Source organism: Panulirus ornatus, chromosome 47 (assembly GCF_036320965.1).
Source record: "Panulirus ornatus isolate Po-2019 chromosome 47, ASM3632096v1, whole genome shotgun sequence".
NCBI lineage: Eukaryota > Metazoa > Arthropoda > Malacostraca > Decapoda > Palinuridae > Panulirus > Panulirus ornatus.
Window position 1 is genome coordinate 2,973,284 of NC_092270.1, and position 19,673 is coordinate 2,992,956.

Consider the following 19,673-nt stretch of genomic DNA (forward strand, 5'->3'; position numbering starts at 1 on the left):
CAGCAGCAGGAGGAGCATTCATCCCTGTGGTAGTGAGCGATGACGCTTGAGGAGGACCTCCACCTCCGGTCGGAGAGGGAGGAGAAGGGGGTGGGGGTGTGAAGGACGAGATCAATACCACGAAGGGGTGGGTGGTGGAGGTGTGGTGTGGTGTGGTGTAGCTACCGCCGCCCGCCGCCCGCCACACAGGAGCCAGCAAGCATTACACTAAATAATGAAAGACGACCTACTCCTCCCCCTCCACGGCACACCTCCCGTCCCTCCCCCACTCCACTCCCCCCATGCGTCCCCTCTCACACCCAGCACCCTCCGACCCCCCTTCGTCATCGCCTACCACGGATCATTCCGCTGGTCTTCGCCGGTTCTGGTTGCCTCATACAGGGCGATTATCACACTCTTACTTCCGACCAGCAAAATATACTCCTCGGATTACCGAGTACAGGCGATTACATGAGAGTAATCCTGTGATCAGTTTCTACAAACGACGATACGTGTTACAGTCTTTCAGTGTGAGAATTCCCTCCACCTATGTCGCAAGGTTGAAACGCCACCAAGCCTTGATTTATTGATACACAACACACCTGGGTAAAATTGCCCTTAACCTCCTACCACATCATCACCTCATTGACCCGAGTCGTATCCCTCACGTGACCATCCAAAGGTCCCCCTACTATGTGCCACAATTCCTCCGCGAAGCAACGTAACTGAACTCTTGAACTCGCGAGCATATGCACCGTCGTGCTCAAGGGGTTAATTCCACACTGCACTGAGTCTCGAGTCTCCCAAGAACAATACACAATGGACGATAAGACACGACCGGAGTCGCTGTCGTTGTCCCCGTCGTGGTGGCAGCGGGTGTCGTCGCCGACAGAGCCACAGAAAAATAATATCCCCCACCCCCACCCCACCCCAGACCCGGCCACAGACAGACCCCAGAGTGGAGGGCCGTAACAATGGGCCCAGCTCACACAGTGTGCTCTGTATTAACACAAGTCATACAGCGTTTCTCGGAACACTGCCTCGCTTTTAGTTCTTTAAAGGTTAGGGACAGAAGGAGACGACCAAGTAAAATATAATTACAAGAGGAAGAAGAAGAGGAAGAGGAGGAGGAGGAGGAGGAGGAGGAGGAGGAGGAGGAGGAGGAGGAGGAGGAAGAGGAAGGACTCAAGTACCCTTATCACCTGCAATTGATGCAGCCTTACCACCGGCCCTTGTCCAAGGCACGTGAAGCCTTACGTCAGCACGCGTTGAAGATACGTGCACCCTTACCACCAGCACGTGTTGATGGCGAGTGCATCCTCAATGCCAGCACGCGCTCAGGGCACGTGCAGCCTTGATATCAGCACATGTGCTGATGCGCGGAACGCGAAAGGCCCTAAGTCAGCATGTGTTGGGTGCACGTGGGACCACCGCCAGCACATGCGCGTGCAGCCTTACTGACAGAACGTGTTGAGGGCGCGCGTAGCGTCACCGCCAGCACGTGGCAACAACGCGTTCACCTGCACAGGTTCAGCGTACATGATATAAAGCGCTCACTCTCTCGTCCTCTACAGCGTTCAACAACCACACAACAGCCAAATCCCGTCGCAGAGTAACCACAGAAAAGAAAAAAAATATCAACTTCATTTACTTTATCATGACACACACACACACACACACACACACACACACACACACACACAGATCAAATCATACACACTCTCTGTGGAGCCAAGCATGACTTCGCGCACAGACTAAAAAAAAACTGAGCTAGAAATATCGAAAATAACTCAGGTGAGCGATGCACTTGCACGCTTAGGGAAAAGAAAAACAATTTTCAAAGCTCTGATGACGAGTGTCGCAAGATAGAACGTGAAGGAATCACACGGCGGGCCCCCTGAATGAAAGCCTTGTGGTGATAATGATGCGAGTGAGTGAGTGAGGGAGTGAGGGAGGGGGAAGCTGGGTTGTGAGTCACTCTGTGGCTGATCCAAGAATAAATCTCTTTACTCTGACAACTCCTCCTTCGTCAGGTGTTTGCGTCAACGGGATGTCCTCACGTAGGTCGTGTCGTCAGCCTCGTGCTCCTGCTGGTCTGTAGCATTATCTGGTAAAATGAAAAAAAGATGTTCGGCTAAATAAACAGGTATGAATTTCTTCAGTTACCTGGTGGACGACGCGAGTACCAGCTGAAACCCCGAGACGTGAGATATGGATTCGTTCGTGTGGCGTTCCTCTTTCTTTACGTGCGCGGGCGATGAGCGCCCCGATCATGACCTTTGGGTGTGGTATAGTCTGACGTATGACCTGGCCCTTGAATGATCGCATCAAAGGTGCCAGCTACGCCATCGTACCAAAAGGGGAGGTGGTGCTACCTGAATGCTTAAGGGTGACACAGAGGTGATCAAGGGTCGGACCATCGTGACCCCCCTCCGAAGGGCCACACTGTGCGTCTTCGTGCTTTAAGGGTCGTAACCTTGTGGTCATGCCATTCTAACGATCATGCACTTCTAACCCCCCAGTGTACCACTTAGGCAAACGATGTCAAAGCCTTCTACTGTACTTACGTCTGAGAACCAGTTAGTCTTGTTACAGTTGCAGGAAAACCAGAACACCATTCTCTTCCACGACCCACCCTTCCACCCACACACACACCCACACACACACACACGCACTAAACCACCCTCCCCCAACACCTGCCACCTCTTCATCTGATATTTCAGAGCAACTTCATCCAAGACCCGCGGAAAAATTCACCTTAGTGCAAGCGCTGTGCTGAAACGCCACACACGCACACACACACACACACACACACACACACACACACACAATATTCTCTCATGCCAGAGAGAGAGATAGATAGAGAGAGAGAGAGAGAGAGAGAGAGAGAGAGAGAGAGAGAGAGAGAGAGAGAGAGAGAGAGGCAATGCATAAGAGATAAGCTATCCAAACATTCCGATTAAAAGGTTCTTGTATGACAATCACAACTGACACCTATATTTCCTGTTTTCGTTTCTGATTACTGTGCAGTCTACACTGGTCACGAAGGCCGACCCCGATCCAGAAAATTTAGACGTGCTTCTAACTGGTGTGCATCTTTCTGATGAATCCAAGTGGTCCTTGAGCCCACCTGTGTTACTTGACTCATGTATTACTCTACTGTCTATATTAACCCAGCCTGTAACGTACGTGTGTGTGTGTGTGTGTGTGTGTGTGTGTGTGTGTGTGTGTGTGTGTGTGTGTGTGTGGTGAATCCGTAAGACCCCCTCGGCCCCTACCTCTGTAACCTGATTTTTACGCATCAACATTTGCGTAACTCGACACACACGCTCTGACTCAAGTTTGTAAAGTCTCTGTTATGCCTCATCCACGGCACGACAGCACAGCGGACTGGGAAATAAAAAGTAATTAAACAAACTACCAAGTTCCCTCCCCTCACGCCCCTCACGCCCCAACTGCATCATATACACATAACTGTTTACCAACCATACCACGGTCGTCCAGGTAACTAATTCATGTAACGTATTTCGCTCATAGAAGGTCCACGAAGAACAATACTAAGGTCACACATGCTAACCACGCCTCTATTTCAACCTAATCACTGACCATTTCCAATCAATTATATTGCCATTCCAATTCAGAGCCATGTTACGTTTCCCTCGCGTTATGCATTGTGATTAGAAATCATGGCGTACTTCCCTCTAGAGAAAATCGTTCCCCTCTGTGGGTGACAACCTCACACACTGCGCAGTGACTTTGGCGCATCATAATGCTCCACCAGACGCACAGAAACACACGGGAGCAACGCGTTCTAACTGCGCCTGGCTAAACTATGCAGTGATTTTGGCGCATCCTGATGCTCCATCAGACGCACAGAAACACACGGGAGCAACGCGTTCTAACTGCTTTTCTCAACGATCGTTGGCGACGACAACTACAACACGCTAGCTCATCCCGGTCCTCTGCTCGGCTGTGGTTGGTAGTGGTGGTGACACCAGTGGGCCACCACGAAGTGGCAAACTACCGTGACCTCGAGGGGGGGGGGGGGGGAGGCCTCTTGTGGCGACGTGGTCTGAAGTACTGTAGCCTCAAGGACGTGTACACACACACACACATACACACACACACACACACGTTGTTGCTGCTGGAGAGGATGTGGTGCCGGTGGCCTACTGGGCCCGATGAAAAACGCTACTTTCACTGGTCACTAACTGTTGTTGACCTCACCGAGTTACGACAGGGCGGCTACTGAGTTACGCGACGGTACGACCCTTGGGTTATGATGACCTGACCTTTGACCTGACCCTTAACGATCAGAAGAAACTTTTATCATACATCAAAAGGTCGCACCGTCGTGCTCAAGATTCGTATAACTGTGCTCAAGGGTCGTACCGTCGTGCTCAAAGGTCGTACCGTCGTGCTCAAAGGTCGTACCGTCGTGCTCAATGGTCGTACCATCGTGCTCAAAGGTCGTACCATCGTGCTCAAAGGTCGTACCGTCGTGCTCAAAGGTCGTACCGTCGTGCTCAAAGGTCGTACCGCTGTGCTCAAGGGTCGTTCCGTCGTGCCCTAGGACCGTAACGTCGTGCACAAGGGACGCATGCGTTGCGTCCAAAGGGTCAACACGTCTCTCCCAAAATGGAAATCAACAAAACAAAACAAAAAAAATCTTACATAATAAGAATTCGCTGCCTCTTGTGACGTCACATCATTCCCTTTTATATCTGCATCAGTAATTACGTTAATTACAATGTCAATTTCGGTCGTCCCATCTGTCCCTAGAGACACCCGGTGACCAAGCACTAATTACCCTGTCATTTATCGTTAAAGAAAACGACCTGCGAATACGACTTGCATAAATCGTTTTTTCTTTTTTTTTTTCTTTCTTGCAGATTTGACCTCTTGACGGCACGACGCTCCTACAGGTCACCACGACGCTCCTACAGGTCACCACGACGCTCCTACAGGTCACCACGACACTGTAACCTCTGGGAATCGAACCTTGGTTTCTAACTTGACCTTTAAAGGGTCAGGTACCCCCTTTTCTCGAACAATGTCAAGTGGAAGAATATGCAGCTGGGTTGGCTACAGTCCCGCTGGCTTGTCCAAGAACTCGAACCAAGGCTCGTAAGACCTGTGTGGCGCGCACACACAGAGCTAACCAAAGCACCACAGAGGCATCGACTTGGCTCCCAGGACAGGGAGACGGTCTGGGACAAGTAAGGGTGGGATCTACCGAAGGCAGAGAGGGTGAACACACTGACAATACAGACGAAGGATGGGCTTTATGGCTGGCAAGTTGAGGGACTGGCCAAGTGACGGCTTGCAGTCACAACAGTGGCGTGCGTGGGAGGTGAGGCACGGAGCGTTGCGTGGGAGTTGAGACGGAATCGAGAGAGGCAGGTGGCGGGGTCTGCGTGCAAGAGCAGCCCACAGGGCGAGCTTGCGTGAGGAGGGAAGGTGTCAAGGAATAAGAGCGCGGAAGCGTTAAGATGGGCGACAATGTAAGGTCTACATCACGTAGGTATTAGCACGGGAAGAAGGTATTTGGCAGCATGTCAGACTAGAAGGTACCGTGCACATGGGGAAGGGGCGCCCAAAGTGTGCAGGCGCGGGAGGCAGTGGCCTGCGTGGAGATGTGAAGGGAAGAGCGTGGAGACACCGCGCACGCGTCAGGGGGCATCGCGTGCAGGCGTTGGAGACGAACGCCAAGTGAATAAGTTAGCGTAGTGGGGCGGGGTTGGGCGACCAGGAGGCAGGGACAGTCGTGAAAGAATTAGGTCTGAAAGGCGTGGTAAGGCAGGCGAGCAAGGGGAGTAGGTAACCATGAAGCACACGCCCCCAGGGCGGGTACGTACGCGTGGGTGGACCGTGGACGACCGAGTACACGAGGGTCAGGTGGTCAATACGCTGACGTACACACGCGGACGACGTGTAGGCGTGGAGAGAGAGAGAGAGAGAGAGAGAGAGAGAGAGAGAGAGAGAGAGAGAGAGAGAGAGAGAGAGAGAGAGAGAGAGAGAGCGTGTGCAGACGTCGTGGCGTCAATACTGCCCATGTGAGGGATGCGGAGGCTACAGGGTCCAGTAATGCACTCGGTCGATGCCCTGGTTCCCAGACCTGTGCATTTCCTTCCTAATTAGACGCCAGAGTCTGCCAGGCGATGGTCCATTCTAGGGCTTTCTCGTCCAGTGACTCAGGCCTGTTTTGTTCTCTCGTAATCATCGTTCACCATTCTCCCATAATAAACATTAACTGACGCTTCATGGCTGGAGGGGATTTCACACACACAGACACACACACACACATACACACACACGTACACACAGACACACACACGTACATGTATACATACCCTGGCCCAGGTGTTGCTGCTCTTGCCAGTGGAGGATCCGTGCTTATTCATCTCCTTCCCACCACCAGGTCGGCACACCATGCAGGTAAGAACAGTCTACAGTCACATTCGCCATCTACACTCTCTCCAGACCTAACTAGGAAAGTCGGAAATAGATACTAACTTGCATTACTTCCCAGAACTTATAGTTTCGTTCCTTTATAAGTTTTTGTTTACGATCCGTCAGGTCTCTGGCTGGCCAGGGCCGACGGAGCCGGTCCTCACTCACGGGGATCGAACCAGTTCGAGCCGACTCGTGGACGCGTCATTACGCCATAGTACACAGCAACGCAACAACACCACCACCTCTTCCTCCTCCTCCTTCTGAAGCAGCAACACTCGCCGACCTACTGCTGCAGCAACAGAGCCTACATGAGCAGGGGTAGAGTACGTCCGGAGGTGAGCGTACGTACACCAGGACGGGGGAAGTGCTTCAGTGTCAGAGGGAGGAGAAGTCGACGGAGCGTCACTGAGGAGGACAGGAGGAGGAAGGTGGTGCTGGGTAGGGAGGGAGTCATGCATACTGCAGAGGGGTGGAGTGAAGGGTTGGTTGGCGTGCCAGCCATGTATTACCTCCCCGCTCCAGGCTTCCCTCCCTCCCTCCCTCGACGTCTTCAGCCTTTAATATCGAGTGATGAATGTCCCTCAGACGTTTCAATTGCCAGTTCGTGTGGCAGGAACCTTTTGTAGTCGGCCCTGTGATGTGTTTTCATCAGAGCCGTCTCTATAATCCTAGGGAAGAACCTTTCTTCCAAAGTGTACCACCATTACCGTCCCCTACAACAACAACAACAACAACAACAACAACAACAGCAACAACAGCAACAACAACAACAACAACAACAACAACAACAACCGGCATAACAACAAAAACATTAAAAACTTTTCTTTTAAATCCATCAAATAAATCTTATTTTTTTTTGAAAGGTAAACTACCATTATATTCTACAACCACCAACGACAAAAATATAAATCACAACATACAACAATAATGTAAGTTGCCGTGACAATAAAGCAAGAGAAATTATTGCCCATCTGTATTAAAAGGCGACCCAAAACATCAAACGCATCACCGGTCAGAAAAATAAAAAATCCAGCGTACTGAAGCAACGAATCCGGTCGGAGTGCCTCCCTCCATCGTAAAACATTCAAGACAAACACTTACGTTCACCTGACCAAACACCTGCCGAAGCTTTCCAACACTATATCACACACAGCGATAATCATGGACAAGAATGCGTGGTGCATTTCACAACAGTTAACTTCCTTTGTTCCAAAACCCTTTTGCAAGACGACGCTACGACCCTTGGATGCGACGGTACGACCCCAAAAGCACGACGGTACAAAACTATCCTTTGAGCACGACAGGTATACGACCCTTGGCGCGACGTTACGACCCATGGGCGCGACGGTGCGACCTCAAAAGCACGACGGTACAAAACCACCCTTTGAGCACGACAGGGACGACCCTTAAGTATGATGGGATCAGGTCCAATGAGGTCACGCAATCGTGCTTAAAAAAGATGTATCGTTCTACTGAAGGGTCGTACAGTCATGCTCAGGGACCGTACAGTCGTGTTCAAGGCATTATTAGCGAGGGAGGTGGGTCGCGCAGAGGGGCCAAAGTGCGCGATCGAATCCAGTGAAAGACGCGTACGAACCTCGGGTAACACATAGGGTGGGACTCCTTATAATCACACCAGAACACGGAGGGCGGGTGCCACCTGCCACAGCTCTAGAAGTGCAACCTGTAAGGCGACTTTCCCAGCGCATGCGTTACGTCTCCAGGGTATAGTCTTACAAGACGTTTCTGGGTCCAGCACCGAAACTTTTATGGGTGACAAACCCGTTCATCCATAGTATCTTAGTCACCCCCACCGAAGCTGGCTCCCGCGCGCGCGTACACACACACACACACACACACACACACACACACACACACACACAGAGCCATGTCTTCATACGAGGGAGGGAGTGAGACTAAGAACTCCCACAGGAGCACAGAGTAACACAGTAAACTCGGAGGCCGAGTGGCTGTGCCCACTCCTCCACCCTCACACTCCTGCAATATATATACACACCTCCCTTAACTAGCAGCTGAGAGTAACACATGAGCCATTACGACGTTAATAAAGAATATATATAAATATATATATATCTTATCGAAACTAAAGGGCACAATCTTCACTCGCTACGAACGCTGTATATAAACTATTTCTTATCTATATTAAACTACGCTGGAGGGTACAATCTGGACCGGCTATAAATGTGATATATATCACAAGTTATCTACACCATCAATGGCCAGAATTACTTGGTGCTGCTACATAAGTATCGTGATATCGAGGAGGGAAGGAGGGAGGAAGGAAGGAGGGAGGAAGGAAGGAGGGAGGAAGGAAGGGGCTGGGCCCCGCTACAGATGGGCTTCGTAAAATACGGAAGGCCCTGTGGCAGGTCGAAGACCCACCATACCTAACACAGACTCGACTGTGGCTAACAACACGACCATCGCTTTGTTCTATGGATTTGAATGACTTCCCCCACCCACCCACACACACCCCTTGGCTTTTAACGAGGTGTGGCGCCCAGGAAGGAGAGAGGGGAAAAAAATTATTGGCCTCGGTGGCACATGCCCAATCTCACGGCGCGTCACGTGTAACCAGACTTGACTTACCTAAATATCAGCAGCGAATCTGAAGCCATGATGTTCCCCTGAGTCATACATCCCCCCCAACCCACCCACCCTCCTTCCTTCCCCCCCCCCTCCTTCCTGGACATGACACCTGACACCACGCGCGGACGAGTCATATCTGCCATGTCTGCCACGTGCAGGGCGCCACAGACCTCCCCCCCCCCACTCTGTTAAGCATCTGAACCAGTGGAATGAAATGTTGATCAATCCTTATATATATATATATATATATATATATATATATATATATATATATATATATATATATATATATATATTTACAGGTGGCCTGGTCTTCCTTGAGGTAAGGCCACACATACTCCAATCTCTTATCTATATCACTAAAGCCTTAACTTCACAATCAACAATAATAATAATAATAACAATAATAATAATAATCGTAATAACAATAATAATAATAACAATAATAATAATAATCATAATAACAATAATAATAATAACAATGATAATAATGATAATAATAATATCCCTGGGGATAGGGGAGCAAGAATACTTCCCACGTATTCCCTGCGTGTCGTAGAAGGCGACTAAAAGGGGAGGGAGCGGGGGGCTGGAAATCCTCCCCTCTCGTTTTTTTTTTTTCAATTTTCCAAAAGAAGGAACAGAGAATTGGGCCAGGTGAGGGTAGTCCCTCAAAGGCTCAGTCCTCTGTTCTTAACGCTACCTCGCTAATGCGGGAAATGGCGAATAGTTTGAAAGAAAGAAAAGAATAATAATAATAATGACAATGATGATAATAATAATCACGTAAACCCACTTTCTGGCAGTGGGATTTGAATTTCCATATACCAGAAACATTAAAAGTACTGTATATATTCTCATTCCCATTTCTCGTACCCTGTAACAAAAAAATAATGGGGACCTGTGCGTCATGTGTTACCGTGCGAGCTCTCTCTCTCTCTCTCTCTCTCTCTCTCTCTCTCTCTCTCTCTCTCTCTCTCTCTCTCTCTCTCTCTCCCTCTCTCTGACGCACGCTATCCTTGATAGGGGCGTGGTTTTCGACAACGGTCCATCCCCACCCGCCCGCCCACCGTGCCTTTCCAAGCTAGACCATACACTGTTTTTGCATCTTCCTTTGTTCCAAGCACAAGGACAGTCCAGGGAAGGCCAGCAGAGAGGCTGTGGGTCAGGGTGGGGCAGGGAGTGAGATGTGGGTGAGAGAGAGAGAGAGAGAGAGAGAGAGAGAGAGAGAGAGAGAGAGAGAGAGAGAGAGAGAGAGAGAGAGAGAGAGAGAGAGAGAGAGAGAGGTGCGGAGTGACTCAGTGAGTTAGGCAGGTCCAAGTGTGGTGTCTTCTATTTCAGGTTATAAACATCTTCAGTGCGATCCTTTATAAACATCTCGAATGCGATCCTTTATAAACATCTCGAATGCGATCCTTTATAAACATCTCGAGTACAATCCTTTATAAACATCTCGAGTACAATCCTTTATAAACATCTCGAATGCAATCCTTTATAAACATCTCGAATGCGATCGTTTACATTCCAATTCTACAACATGACGTGCTTTCCATAGCGGAACATTTCTTTATTATTCTTGCATGGCTTCAAAGAAAAATCTATAGAAGACAATCTGTCAAACGTTATGAACACTGAAGTTCTTAATGTTATGAACACTGAAGTTCTTAATGTTATGAACACTGAAGTTCTTAATGTTATGAACACTGAAGTTCTTAATGTTATGAACACTGAAGTTCTTAATGTTATGAACACTGAAGTTCTTAATGTTATGAACAGTGAAGTTCTTAATGTTATGAACACTGAAGTTCTTAATGTTATGAACACTGAAGTTCTTAACGTAGTGATTTAGGCGGGATGTTTCCCAGATAGCAAGACATCCACAATGAAATGGTGACCTACAGCGTGTGGAAGGAGAGTCCAGAGTCCTACAGCGTGTGGGAGGAGAGGCCAGAGTCCTACAGCGTGTGGGAGGAGAGTCCAGAGTCCTACAGCGTGTGGGAGGAGAGGCCAGAGTCCTACAGCGTGTGGGAGGAGAGTCCAGAGTCCTACAGCGTGTGGGAGGAGAGTCCAGAGTCCACTCTGGACCCTAGGGAGGCACAAGGAACCAGCGCTGAGGTCAGCTGCCACGATTACGTCATCAGACGAAGGGCGTGTAAGACGCCAAGTTATGACAACGTGACAATCAACTGCCAATGGTCATTACGGTGGGGTGGGGTCAGGCGGCGGTGAGAGCTACCACCACTCTCCCTGGGCTTGACCCGTCGTTAACGAGGTCACGGTCAACGGAAACCACAGGCGAGGTCATCATGGGTGACTGTGAAGGCGTGGGTAGCTGTACAGACGAGGTCATCATGGGTGACTTTGAGGGCGTGGGTAGCTGTACAGGCGAGGTCATCATGGGTGACTTTGAGGGCGTGGGTAGCTGTACAGGCGAGGTCATCATGGGTGACTTTGAGGGCGTGGGTAGCTGTACCCAGTGATGTCTTCCAGTCAAATCAAGACCAAAGAGGTGACAGAAACGTTCAGGTGTGTGAGAAATTACCACAGTTCCTTAATGAATAAAATGAATCTCATTAGAAAGAAAAATAATCAGCATCATATGAAGAAACGCGACTAGAAATGTTGTCCAAAAGGAACCAGGTAAAGGTGGCATGGTTATCCCTCGTGCATGATACAGCCGGAGATACAGGTGGCCCCTTGCGCATGATACAGCCGGAGATACAGGTGGCCCCTTGTGCATGATACAGCCGGAGATACAGGTGGCCCCTTGTGCATGATACAGCCGGAGATACAGGTGGCCCCTTGTGCATGATACAGCCGGAGATACAGGTGGCCCCTTGTGCATGATACACCCAGAGATACAGATGGCCCCTTGTGCATGATACAGCCGGAGATACAGGTGGCCCCTTGTGCATGATACAGCCGGAGATACAGGAGGCCCCTTGTGCATGATACAGCCGGGGATACAGGTGGCCCCTTGTGCATGATATGGTCCTTGGGGGATGGGGGGCACTTGAGCATCATACTAGGTTGAGGGGATGATGATTCGCGAGCATGACGGAGGCAAAGGGAGGTTGGCCGTCGTGCATGATGCGGCCCACCCGGAGAAGGGAGGCCGCCCTCCTCCTGGCCACAATGGGCGTCAGTAGGTATTAAAGGTGAGGCGCAGTCACACAATAACCAACCCGCACCACAACAGCCTCCAGCCTCAGCCCCCCCAAACATCAGGCCTTCCCTTGACTCCCCGCCACTCCCTCCCTCAGCTACACCTCCTCCCTCCCCCATGCTGGCTTTCTCTTTCTCTCTCTCTTTCTTTATTTTGAGAGAAATAACTCGTACACTTTAATGAATCGTGTTAAGTGTGCCTCCGTCGTGTAGAGGGCGACCTGGCACATCGTCCTTCGAGCCCCAGGAACAGGGTCCACATCCTCACTAGATGACCCTCCTTTGGCTCCCCCGTACAAACTCAAAACACGTTTCATGCCAAGTTTGCTCATGACAGTGACTCACAAGAGGCTGTCATGCAGGAGCAAGGGCCTGACACACACACACACACACACACACACACACACACACACACACACACACACACACAACGCCGTGTCCCTAACCCTCCTGACGGAGGCGTGGACGATGAGCGAGTATCCTTGGCGCGTTCTGGGCTCCTAGAGCTGCAGGCGTGCAGGAGACGTGGGTGGCACCACACGCCATGCCCCAGGCGTGGAGGAAAGACGTGGACAAGCTCCCGCGCTCTCCCGCGGCATGCGAGAGATCCAGGCACGACAACGACGGGGAGGCGTGGCTGAGATAGCGCGCGCCCTCCTCCTCCTACTGGAAAACAATTCGCGGTTCCTTGCTCATGGATTATGGTCGACTTCTTGACCTCTGACTTGTGAGAGGAAGAAGAGGAAACATTAAGATGTGCCACGCAGGTCTCCAGGGAGCAAGTTCTCGCGGCTAAATAGAATTTCAAAGATTGCTTTTTGAGATCCTGAACTGAACACCCCTCCTTAGTAAGAGTGACGTAGGATCCTTTGAGTTCGACGGTTCGATCCTTACACACGACGGTACGGTATATACGACCCTTGTGTATACGATGGCTTCGTTCTTTGACTCTGCCTTCAAGCGTCAGGTCAAAGGTCAGGCCATCATCATCATACCCTGGGGTCGTCGCATTGAGGCGTGAGAAGATACATTTCCGTCCGTCTCTCTTTCCTCCCTACAGGGGGTGAGCAAGGATATCCAACTAGAACAGAGACGAGCACTTCTCCTATGAAGCAATACCTCCGTCCGTGTTCATGGGTCGTACCGTAGTGCTCAAGGGTCGTACTGCCGTGCTCATGGGGGTGTGTAGCACGTCCTCCAGGTGGGTCGTCAAGCCTCGACAGCTAAATCAAACACCTTCGCAGAACCGAACCACACGAAAACCGTGAAAGGCAAAGCGAATTTCACCTCAAGTCCAGTGAACTGTTGAGTAACACTACCCCATTTTCTATCCCATTGTTTTCGTAAGTTCCTCCCTAATGCTGCTGTCGGCAACGCAGACGTACCCTTCGTTGTATCCACATCACGTAATGACTACGTCTTGGTTCACGTTTTGCGTATTACTCCACCGTAACGAAGAAAAAAAATCTTTTAATTTGCGTAGTTTAAATACATTCGATTTAAAATTCTAGCTAAGTCATGCGTTTGAATGCAAGTGAAGGGGGAAAACAACTATACATATTTACGTAACATTTGAATCAACTTCTCTCGTCTATCCTTCCTTTGTGATTGTCACATTTGCTCACACTCACCAGGGAACCTACTGAACTATTCCTTGTTCATGACGCATCACAACAAGCGCTTGGGTTAGTGGCACATACCCACCCACTTCATTCTTCTTAATGGCAGGTCACCGTGTCAGCAGAAGTAATTAAATTCTTACGAGAGGGGGATGGGGGGGAATTTGACCATCAGTGTCAGGGGAAAATGGGGTGGAAATGTTCATTATTCCTTCCTCCTTGCTTAACACACACACACACACACACACACACACACACACACACACTACCTGGCTTCTCTGACATCTTTATCTTTACTTACCCAATCGCTATCCTCTGCTACCGCGACTATATATATATATATATATATATATATATATATATATATATATATATATATATATAAAACCAATCACTCCGTCAACACGAATAACAGAACCAGTTTGATCGAGAACGCGAGCTCAAATATCACTACACCTTTCACGTCTCGAAGGGGATACAGCAATTGCCTTTGTGTCTCGACAAGGAAGGGGGGGGGGGGGGAATCTTCAAGAAGGATGTCTTGCTGTAATCAGTTGGCTCTTAGCATAACTTTGAGACAACATTAAACAAGGTCCCTATGTAGACAGACTGAGGGAGGGAGTGAGGAGGAGGAGGAGGAAAGGTGATGGAAGGGAGGAAGGAGGAGGAGGAAGGGTGAGGGAGGGAGGGAGGGAGGGTATCACCAAACCAACCCTCAGGCCCACCCGTTCATAACAACCCATCCAAGAAGCGCATCACCGATAGTCATACATCCACTAGTGCAGAGACAAGACTTCGAACCCCAGATATACTTTCAGTCATGAGAACATGCCCCCTCACACAGCCGCCACCGCTCGCATAACACATACGCAACACACGTATTCTGGGTCAATGAAGCTATCTCTAACCTCTCTCGGGGTGGGGACACACACACACGCACTGAACTAGATGATGAAAGGGTCAGGTCAGGTCTTCAAGAGTTGATTTAATCCGCAGGTGTGGAGGGCAGTGTACGTGTTCGCCATTACGTCCATAAGTCAGGCACTGACGGCCCTAAAATACTTCGGAGGTCAAGAGATGAAGGACAAATCATAAAGCTTGATAGTATGGCATGAGGTGCGCGTCTAAGCCTGCCACGCCGTTTGGGTTTCGTTTTACGAACAGTCTACCGTCTGAGCAGCACGGGAGGTGATGCCACACCTGCAGTAGGCTGTATTTTGCACATCAATATCAAGGAGGAGCCTTCAGCAGCAGCAGGAGCAGCAGTAGCAGAGCCTAAATGCAGCTGAAACTAATTAGTCTGGCACTATTGAGGTAGGGTAAGGGGGTCGGTCAAGTTCATATCCGACATCATACTTCATACTCTCTCTCTCTCTCTCTCTCTCTCTCTCTCTCTCTCTCTCTCTCTCTCTCTCTCTCTCTCTCTCTCACACACACACACACACACACACACACACAGAATGCTGTAAAACTTCCGCTTCGTAACATCATACCGCGTGCGTCGACTACCTGCAATGATGACTTTACGTGCTCAAGTTTCCGTAATATGAGTGAGGAACACACGAGCAGGCAGCATTCCACGTAGTCAACACAGTCCACACAATACAGAGAATACATATTTTTTTTTCATTATACTTTGTCGCTGTTTCCCGAGTTAGCGAGGTAGCGCAAGGAAACAGACGAAAGAATGGCCCAACCCACCCACATACACATGTATATACATACACGTCCACACACGCACATATACATACCTATACATTTCAAAGTATACATACATATACACACACAGACATATATATATATACACATGTCCATTTTCATACTTGCTGCCTTCATCCATTCCCGTCACCACCCCGGCACGTATGAAATAGCACCCCCCCCCCCCCTCCCCCCGTGCGCGCATAAGGTAGCGCTAGGAAAAGACATAATCATACACAATTATACCCCAACCAACACGTATATCATTAGAGAAGTATATACATACACAACACACACGACAAAAACACCCCCAATCAACAGACCGCCACACACACCACACACACACACAGACACACACACACACACACACACACACACACATCACTACACTTATATTCCTCTCCTTTCCAAATAAACCTCAAGATAAATGAACGGAACTCTTGCGCAACGTTTTATTTAAGACATCGTGGCGTAAACCTCTGGCACTGTGAGGCAACGACGCTCCAGAGCCGCCGTATTGACTGGCGGGGGGAGAGCGACCACACTGATGAGAGAGAGAGAGAGAGAGAGAGAGAGAGAGAGAGAGAGAGAGAGAGAGAGAGAGAGAGAGAGAGAGAGAGAGAGAGAAGGAGGGGGGCGTCCAGCGCCGGAGGTTTCTAGTGCTACGATTTAGTTTTTTCTTCTTTTTTTTCCAAGGACAAGGGTTTCTAGTGCCTGGGGTTTCCAGGTTTAAGGATATCTGATGCCTGAGCTTTCCAGAATTAAGGTTTTCTAGTTCCTAGGGTTTCCAGAATTAAGAGTTTCTAGTTCCTGATGTTTCCAGAATCTAGGGTCTCTAGTTCCTGGGGTTTCCAGAGTTGAGGTTTTCTAGTGCCTGGGATTTCCAGGTTTAAGGATATCAGATGCCAGAAGTTTCCAGAATTAAGGTTTTCTAGTGCCTGGGGTTTCCAGAGTTGAGGGTTTCTAGTGCCTGGACGTCGTGTGTTTGTGTTAGACCGCCATCATCCAACTGCATAACGTACCTTCCCTCATTAGTATTCAAGAGTAACAAAAGGTTACTTCCCCACCTTTATTATGACAGGTATGGTCATTCATAAGTAGCACTGAGCCTCTGGAACAGCTCGAGGAACAAGATGATCATCAATTACCAGAGGACCATCCTTAAAACTTGAATGAGGAACTTGGACAGATGAAAAGCACGATGAAGAAAACGTTACAGCTTAAAATAGACCCACCTTCACCGGGAACCACTCATCCTCATCTCTTCCTGTTCTCGCACATAACCTCATTTCCCTCATGAAGCTGACAGCACCAGCGTTCTACACTCGTTACAAATGAGGCCGTTGAGTTATCTGCCTCTTTCCATACACCTCTAAACTTTAGCAGAACTTTCATATTTCCTCTGGTCTTTCCTCAATGCGATAGCCTTCTCCTTTCTAAAAGTCAGGGGTCCATCTCCTCAAGGACGCTTTGATTACCAGCTTTCTTTCCTTCATTATTTATCTCTTTAGCCTTTTCTTCGTCCTCCACTTGAGCAACCTGGCCTTCACGAACACTTCTGTCCGTGACTGGAACCCTCGACATACATATGAAAAAATAACCCCCGCAAACTTTAAATATGAAAGGTTGAATCAACCAGTAAAAGTCTTACCTATAATAAGTCTTATCATTAATAAGTCTTACTTATAATAAGTCTTACATTTAATAAGTCTTCCCTATAATAAGTCTTACCTTTAATAAGTCTAACCTATAATAAGTCTTACCTATAATAAGTCTTACCTATAATAAGTTTTACCTATAATATCACTGTCTGAAAAACATGCACCCACATTACATATCACTTTCACGTACGTATCCATCATTATCATTATATTTGTCATCATTTCACAAGCAAAACACCGCTTATGCATCGGCTCCTGCGCTACACTCGCATATCAGTTTTACAAAAATTAAACCAAACTTCTGTACATAACTTCTAGTCATAAACCACACATACTATCGACTTGCATCGCCACATGATGTGAAAGAACAATGCTGTATTAATCTTCATGTTCCACACGACCTCTGTGAACTCCCCCTCCTGTTATGTCATCATCAGCTCACTACCCTACACACGTTACCAAACATCTGACTCACCTCCTAACCCCACTCCACAGGTGTGAGTAATGTCTACATTACTCATTTCTTCCTCACCTCCTTGCGAACAATATCATTATGAATCATGGCTATGACAACCTTCCCTTCCTGTTACTGCAGCCCGATCCCCTCCAACAACCCGCCAGGACCAAGGGGGCGAGGCTCACGCCCTTCTGCCACACACACACACACACACACACACACACACGGAGTACTCCCGTCCCATGGCCGCCACGCCCCACCACACGAGCAATACCTAACCTGTCAGTACAACACAATCCAATTACAACACAGAACCAATCAAGAATACAGATACTACAAACATTTACACACACACACACACACACACACACACACACACACACACACACACACACACACACACGAATGTAAAAGCCTCATACATTTCGGCAATCATCAACATTTGACCGTGCATGCAAATCATTCATTCGTTTAGCTGCTTTCCATTTGTTTTTGTGTTTCCCTCCAACGCACCGCCGGAGACATCCTTGATCAGAGGAGGAAAGTGCGAGAGGCACAGAGCACTGAAGGGGGGCAATCCACCACCTCAGGTGTTCTCCAAAGGCCTTCATCTCACCAGAGACAGACGAAGGGACGTATCGCCCCACCTCAGGTGTTCTCCTAAGGCCTTCATCTCACCAGAGACAGACGAAGGGACGTATCGCCCCACCTCAGGTGTTCTCCTAAGGCCTTCATCTCACCAGAGACAGACGAAGGGACGTATCGCCCCACCTCAGGTGTTCTCCTAAGGCCTTCATCTCACCAGAGACAGACGAAGGGACGTATCAGGAGGCACTAGGGCGAAGGAAGGAAGGGGAGGCGTCGCCACAGGATTTCGTAAGACGAGGGAATCACATGAGATGGAGGTGGTGGTGTGGGGATGGACTGCACAGCTCATGCCCAAGCCACCCACCCTTCTACATTTACCCGTAATCACCGCCAGAAAGATCGTTAACGACCATCCGACGGGATAACTCTAGGGTGCGTTGCATACTGTCGTTATTATCTATAATTACTCATCGACGAACGTAATGATAATAAAACTTGATGGCCAAATAAGGCGGACTGGAAGCCCCTGCTGGGCCACGGCCACGCCTCTGACGCAGGCAAAACCCTTTTCCGATCACACTGATATATCACCCCGTGACCTGCCGGATGGCCCCACACACACACACACACACACACACACACACACACACACACACAAACACGCACACACCTGGTGTAAGATAGGGCGTGTCCAGGTAACTTTAAGACATGGTAAATATACAAGGTTAAGAGACGAGGCAACACGAGTGTAGAACTCTCTCTCTCTCTCTGTCCTCTTAACACACACACACACACACACACACACACACACACACACACACACACACACACATACACACACACACACACACACACACACACACACTGGGACAGACAGCTGGTATAATGGTGTGCATGTACCGCGAAATCTCGCGAGACTCATCTGTCTTTCTGGGTAATAGGAGACTCACCCCCTTCGTCGGGAACACAGCCCCATCCATCATTCCCAAGTCTTATCTTTCTTTCGTCTTCGAACCAACGAAAGCAAACTTCATTCTTCCGTTCACGGGAATATAATACTACTATTTCTAACTAGCCTTTACGACGGGCGAGTGATGGAGGAGTACACCTTCCGCAAAGGGTTTACGTTCATGCGACAGAATTGTAGATACGTTGTCAGTGCCATCTATGGACGTGCACTGGAACACTGACTCCCCATATTCCCCTTCATGAGAATTACGACCGTCATGTGACCCCCTGTTCCTTTCATCGCCTCCCGGACCCAGGCTGCGATCCACCCCATGAGCACGGCGACGGTTGTTGCGACCCTCTCGAACACGCACGGAGATCGTACCACGGTGCTCAGTGCTCCTGCCGTCCCGCTCAAGGGGAAGGGGGGCTTTTCAATCCTTAGAAACCACTACCACCACTCTCAATACGATCACCAAAAGCCTTCGAACA